Source organism: Palaemon carinicauda, chromosome 29 (genome assembly GCF_036898095.1).
Source record: "Palaemon carinicauda isolate YSFRI2023 chromosome 29, ASM3689809v2, whole genome shotgun sequence".
Taxonomy (NCBI): Eukaryota; Metazoa; Arthropoda; class Malacostraca; order Decapoda; family Palaemonidae; genus Palaemon; species Palaemon carinicauda.
Genome location: NC_090753.1, coordinates 57,643,683 through 57,651,182, shown reverse-complemented (window position 1 = coordinate 57,651,182; position 7,500 = coordinate 57,643,683). Strand labels below are relative to the sequence as shown.

The following is a 7,500-nucleotide window of genomic DNA, read 5'->3' as shown; positions in this document are numbered from 1 at the left end:
CTGGGTTCCTCAGGGTGTGCGATGACCGTCTGCCTCGAGCCATCCATAGGCCTACCAGAAGTGCGACTACCGTTAAGACGATCCCTAGGCCTATCCCCATTATCCAAAGGAACTTCCTGGGCTTTGGCCTGGAGGGTAGGCCTACAGTAGATCAGAAAATAGAAATGTATGAATTTTATCAATTTGTTTCCCGTGAAAGAAGAATATGTGTAAATAGACAAGTTCAAATCATCATCATCCTTTTTGTTTGAACAAAACCTCGCTAGATTTCAAATTCAAAGACTTTAATTACCTAAATTTCAATCAGATAATTTTTATATATCACTCAAAGTGCCATGAAATATATCAAATCAACTATTTCTACACAAACTTCGTATACTTTTACACCAACTTATTTGCATTTTGGCTTCTCTTTGTGTTTGTATATGGAAATTTTTCACCGGGGTCTTTCCTCTGGCGTTAACTGCACTAACAGAGACTATGTACTTTCTGTTGGGCTCCAAGGAAGACAATTCTACTGTGGCTTGACTGGAAGACTTGTTCAGGACGAGCTCCCCACTTGAAGATAATCGAACCTGTGGAAGAAGATTAACATCGATGAAAAATAGTGATGGATTTCAAACATTAGAAATTCCAATAGATTGTTGCTTTGTACTATTATCAGTTTTAAAAAAGGAGTTCTCCTGTTTATCAAACATAGAAACTGTAGGAAGAAAAATACGAGAATATTCACTGCTGTTATTCAATAACTATCATCCAGGACCATTATTAGTCATCAGTTATCTAAAACTACAAGATACAACCCCCCCCCCCCGCTGGAAGCGACAAGAAATGAAATACATGTAAGAGAGGACTCACTTGGTGGAGAAACTGCTGACGTTGGCTGTTTGATTTCGCCTGGTCACAAGCGACTGTTACTTCGTTTGAGGACACTTTGGATATGGAACAGTTCACCTGAACTTCAGGCAGACCTGCAGTTTGAAGTTTTAGGGAAAATTGCAATTTTGATTAGCTATAAATCAAAAGAATTTTGGATGAAATTGTCATTTTTTTTTCAAGATGGAAAATATGCTTGACAGAAGACTTATATTTTAAAGTAATTATTCTTGGTTAAGAAATATAAATTGCCATATATCAAACTTTAGAATGTTAATTTAGTGTTTGAAATTATTGATGAAATATAAAAAGTGAGCATAATTCTATCCTTCGCTGACCAAACTATAAAAAAGTTAACCATCTAGTAACTTTTTATTACGCTTTTCAACAAGACCCCAACCCCCTTCTCTCTCTCTCTCTCTCTCTCTCTCTCTCTCTCTCTCTCTCTCTCTCTCTCTCTCTCTCTCTCTCTCTCTCATTACATGTCTATAGATTAAATCTTTTTACTCCTGCTTATTTACATAATCCTAGTTACTTTTTTTCAAAAAAGCAATTCATGTCAACAACGGTATCCATAATATTTACAGTTTACCTTCACTTAGCAAGAGACTGTATTTAGCCTTCAACAACAGATAATCTCAAACAACACCATCAACGTCCCTGCTTGGTGATCAACTTCACTAGGGTTTGAGCCCCGCTGAAGCTTGATGGTTTCTTGTAGTTTCTGCAACCTCGCCATCCTTGTAAACTTGCTGAGTCATCAGCAACCATTGCCCGGTCCTCCCTGTTCCTGGATTGAGCTTTAATCATGCTGACATATGGTGAGCCTATAACTTGTGACTGTTCATTAGCTGGTTCTCATTGGCCTTAGCCTGGGCGGTGATCATATGGATATATGATGAGCCTCTAGGGCATTTATCACTGTCCATTGCTTTGTCCTCCCTGGTCCTAGCTTGGATGTTGATCTCTTGGATATATGGTGATTCTCCAGGGTTTTTGTCACTGTCTATTGCCTATTTCTCCCTGGTCCTAGCTGGAGCTTTGATCATACAGATATATGGTGAGCCTTTAGGGCATTTGTCACTGTCCCTTGCCTCTGCCATTCAGGATTGACCTTTAAACCCTTAAACCTAAGCGACCTCTTACCTTCAGGAACTAGATTAAAGGTACAGGGCTGCTGCTGGATGCCGTTCTTGTTGGTCCCGTAGCAGGAGAGGACGCCGAAGTCCCTGGAGGACTTCGGGGTCAGGTGCAGGGTGCTGGAGAGCCCCTCGCACGTATACCTGGGGAGAAAGGGCCATGAGTTTCGATGCATATTTGAGGGTTTTTTTTTCTGTTTAGGGAGATTTACATGTGTAGTAACATAATTACGGTACTCACAGAGGCAGAAATATTTACCTGCGTATATGCATGCAAACTTATATATGTATGTATGTATGTATATATCCATACATGCTCATATATGTGAATATATCCTACTCTATATACAGTAAATTCATATGCATGAACAGTGCGTGTATATATATATATATATATATATATATATATATATATATATATATATATATATACATATATATATATATATATATATATATATATATATATATATGTATATATATATATATATATATATATATATATATATATATATATATATATATATATATATATATATATATATATATGTGTGTGTGTGTGTGTGTGTGTATCCAGCAAAACAGAATCCTCACTCCCCCACCACAACCCTCTACAAAAACACACACAGACACAATTACAATCACTCACATATAGTACTCTTTTTCTCTCGTTCCATCTCTATTTTCTTGGGTCCAAACGTACCCTCGAAGATGCTTATTAAATTAGGAAGATTCTAATGAACTCCAATTATGAACAAGAGAATGACGTAACGATATTAAATAAAATGCTCTCCGTGGTGACCTAATTAGTCCAAAGAATTGGGGGATGAGTCGGTGAACTTCGTAGGTCGGGGGTGGGGGGTGGGGGGGTTGGAACTTCTTAGGTCAGGGGGGGGGACTTCCTAGGTCAGGAGGTGGGGGGGGGGTCTTCCTAGGTCGGGGGTGAAGCCGACAAAAATCGAAAGATCAAAAGAGGCAAAGAGTTTATTTCACAATTAACTTTTATATGAAAGTTATGAACAGGTTACGATGTAATTTTAGAAAAGGATAAGAGGAGGTATTGTCTAGTTACGCATATTTTCTTTTCAACTAGGTGTTAATTTGATGAAAAAGACTTTATTATTGAAATAATATTGGTAGGGAGATCATTTAGCTCTTTGGGGCAACAGTGTTATTATTATTATTATTATTATTATTATTATTATTATTATTATTGTTATTATTATTATTATTATTATTGCTATTATTATCATTGTTGTTGTTATTATTATTATTATTATTGATATTGTTATTATTATTATTATTATTATTATTATTATTTTTATTATTATTATTTTTATTGTTTTCATTTTTGTTATTATTATTATTTTTGTTATTATTATTATTTATATCAATATTATTATTATTTATATTATTATTATTATTATTATTATTATTATTATTATTATTATTATTATTATCATTATTATTATTGTTACTGTTATTGTTAATGTTGCTGTTATTGTTGTTATTCTTGTTGTTGTTGTTGTTAGCTAATCTACAATCCTAGTTGGGAAAGCAGAATTCTATAAGCCCAATGACTCCAACAGGGAAAAATAGCACAATGAAGAAAGGAAATAAGGAAGCAAACAAACAAAATATACTGAACAATTAAAACTAAATATTTTAACAGCAGTAGCCTCATTGAATTATATATTTCATATATAAATTATAAACAGAAACTTATGTCAATCTGTTTAACATGAAACCATTCGTTGCACGTTTGAACTTTTGAGATCATTCCACAACCTGGTCACAGCTGTAATAAAACTTCTAGAATACTGTTCAAATCAAGTTAAAAGAAACTGAAAGAAAGTTGTTAAATAGTGGAAGAAGAAGGCTAAAAAAAAAAAGTGGCTAGTGGGGGAGGGTAAGACCCTTTAAATGGCTACAGAGCACCGCTTGAGGTGCACGGTTTGCACTTTCTCCCTACGGAGAAATGCTAAAATCTATGATACTCTTTCCATGCATATGTAATACAATTAATGGCCCCTACTATGGGTTTTACAGACAGTGCAAGTGCGATTTTTTGCAATTATTCTGTAACGAACACTCGTATCAGTACGAGATTTTACTATAGTGTATTACACCCAGTAAGGAAATTTATAGGAGTATCATGAATCATTTATTGTAAATAATAAAGACTTTTGTACCTATACCAAGAGGCAAAACTCATTAGCCAAGCAAGAAAACGAACACCAGGTTAGAAGAGCTCCGCCTGCCTACAACCCCCTTCACCTCCAACCCCCATTTTCTTCCTCCCCTCTTCTTTCTTCCCTCACTTGCCCTACGTCTTTCCTTCTCTCTTTCTCTCTCTCTGAATGTTGCTTTAATTTAAACATATTTTTTTAGGTCTTTTTTTTCTATCAATCTAATAATTATTTACATAACCAATACCAGAGAGAGAGAGAGAGAGAGAGAGAGAGAGAGAGAGAGAGAGAGAGAGAGAGAGAGAGAGAGATGAGCAAACCAGTGAATAAAGCAGTCAGTCATCTGATAGGTAACAACCGATTGAATTGTTCCATATCTACAACAATAAATATTATAATTAGATAAGATAGACAGATAGATAGAGTGCTTGATATAAAAAAAATTCATACAGAATAAGTTGCAACTTAAGCTACCTTCTCAGAAAGAGAGCATGAAGGGAAGGGAAAGAACGGAGAGGGATGGATGGCGTGGAGGTGGAGACAGATAGCTTGAAGCAGGGGGAGAGCAGGTGAGGGATGAAAGGAGAGGGAGGGAGGGGGTGGAGGTAGAGGTTCTGTATATTATTGTTCGGTTTTGTGACTGGATGATTGAGATTTTGCCCTTTGGCATAGGGGCAAGTGCCTTTATAATTAATAATTAACGAATCATTATACCCCTATAAATTTCCTCACTGGGTGTAATACCCTATAGCAACATCTCGTATTGATACGACTGTTCGTTACAGAATAATTGCAAAAAATCGCACTTGCACTGTCTGTGAAACCCATAGTAGATGGCACTTGAAGTCCCTGACTTCAAAAAGAAAGCAAATGTCAAGGCATAGTATCTATAACCCTATACTACTGCTATTTAAATTACTACTATTACTTTTGCTATTACTGCTATTGCTGATACTACTAAAACTCCCACTACTATTTATGATTAAACATAATCCTACTGCAATTACATATCTACTGGTATCTCAACGCTACCACTCATCCAATCATATCTATTGATAACTTACTGAAGAGCATCTATGACACGAGGTATTCCTCCTCCTCCTCCTCCTCCTCCTCCCTGTTCCTCATCTCGGGCGTCACTCACGAACATCCAGGTGAAGTTGACATCTGTTGGGTACGCGTGCACCAAACAGGTGAGCGAGACCGTCTGGCCAATTTGGGCTCCAATGGTACTCTCGTTCAGGGCACAGATGGGGACGTCTGTCAGGGGATTAAATACATAGATTAATCAAGTTTATTTGCTCTTAAGTCTCATTTGAAGTTATTGGACATCAACAACTGGGTTGATGAATGAATGTAAAAAAAGTGACAGATATCCAGCAAAGAAAAAAATAGGTAATGAAGAGGCAGGAGCTAGTGACAGTGACAACGTTCTAGAGACTGGCCATATATACTTATGATCAGCGTCCAAAGTCCCCTCTCCACCAAAGTTAGAACCAGGGAGGGCAAGGCAATAGCTGTTGATGATTCAGTAGGTAGACCTATAGGCTCCTCCAAACCCCCCATCCTTTAGCTTAAAAGATTGCTGACACTAAGGAAACTATCGAGTTTGAGTTGGACCCGAACCCCAGTCTAGGATATCGCTAGGCAGTGACGTTTTCAATAGGCCAAAATTTAGATTGATGGATTCTAATAGTTCTTTTTTGTGAAGAAAATTATTTAATGACATTTGGGTAGAGAAAGTTCTTTAACATGAATTCCATAATTGTTATATTTGTATATATATATATATATATATGTATATATATATATATATATATATATATATATATATATATATATATATATATATATATATATATATATATATATATATATATTTATATATATATATATATATATATATATATATATATATATATATATATATATATATATATATATATATATATATATATATATATATATATGTATATGTTATGTCTATATAGTATGAAAAGTAATGGTCGAAGAACACTACCCTGAGGAACACCAGATATTACACACCTTATCTCACTATGGCGCCCATCAGTAACAACTATTTGTCATCTTTTATTTAAAAATTCAGTAATGGTGCGAAGAATAGATCCATCCACTCCTAACCGTTTTTATTTGAAAACAAGGGCCTAAGGATTAACACGGTCAAAGGCCGCACTTAAATCAAGGCCAAGCATACGAACTTCCTGACCACAATCAAGGGATTTCTGCACAGCATTGGAGGTAAAAAGAAGGGCATCACATGCTCCAAGGCCTTTATAAAAACTAAATTGAAAACTATGGAGTGGGTTATTACCATCAGCATACCATTTTAGACGTTTTGCCAAAAGTTGCTCAAAAACTTGATATAATAAATGAATTATGGAAATATGGTGGTAATTAGCTGAGCTAGACCTGATAATAATAAACATACACTTGACTGTCCCCATTCTCGGAAAGAACTCACTATCTCAGGCTAGGACATCCACAATTTATAATGAATCTCTTAATACTTTGATATATAGAAAACAAGATTATGTATGGAGTAGTTGAACAGCAGAAATATTGAAAGGAATTATTCCGAATGATATCTTCAATGCGCAGTTAAGCGATGCAAATGTTTTATTGCAAAGCCAAATACTGCGAAAAAATTATCTTTATGACGCTTATGAATAAATGTCAAGATGCAATAATAACATTCACACCTGACAATTAATAATTTATCTATATATTCTTGACGATTAATTTTTAATTTAATATTGTTAAGAAAGCATTCATTATCATTATAGACAATATTTAGATACAGCATTCGTGTATATAAAACAACAACAACAAGAACAAATGCAACTGTTTCTAGTTCAGTATAGAACAAAGGCCTCAGATATGTACATATTCATGTCTGAGGTTTGGCCATTTGCAAACGTTTTTAGTTCACTATAGGACAAAGGCCTCAAACATGTCCTTATCCAAATCTGGGGTTTGGGCATTTGTAACCGTTTCTATTTACTGTAGGGAAAAGGTCTCAGACATGTCTGTATTCATGTCTGGGGTTTTTCCATTTGCAACCGTTTCTAGTTTAGTATAGGACAAAGGCCTCAGACATGCCCTTATTCATTTCTGGGGTTTGGTCATTTGGAAACGTTTCTAGTTCACTATGGGACAAAGGTCTCAGACATGTCCTTATTCATGTCTGGGGTTTGGCTATTTGCAAACGTTTCTAGTTCACCATAGGACAAAGGCCTCAGATATGTCATTAATCATGTCTGAGGTTTGGTCATTTA

General features: G+C 35.4%; 1 pseudogene; it reads right to left on the bottom strand.

Moving 5' to 3' along the window:
• Positions 1-7,500, bottom strand: part of LOC137622797 (lachesin-like) — a 42,432-nt pseudogene that overhangs the window by 2,951 nt on the left and 31,981 nt on the right.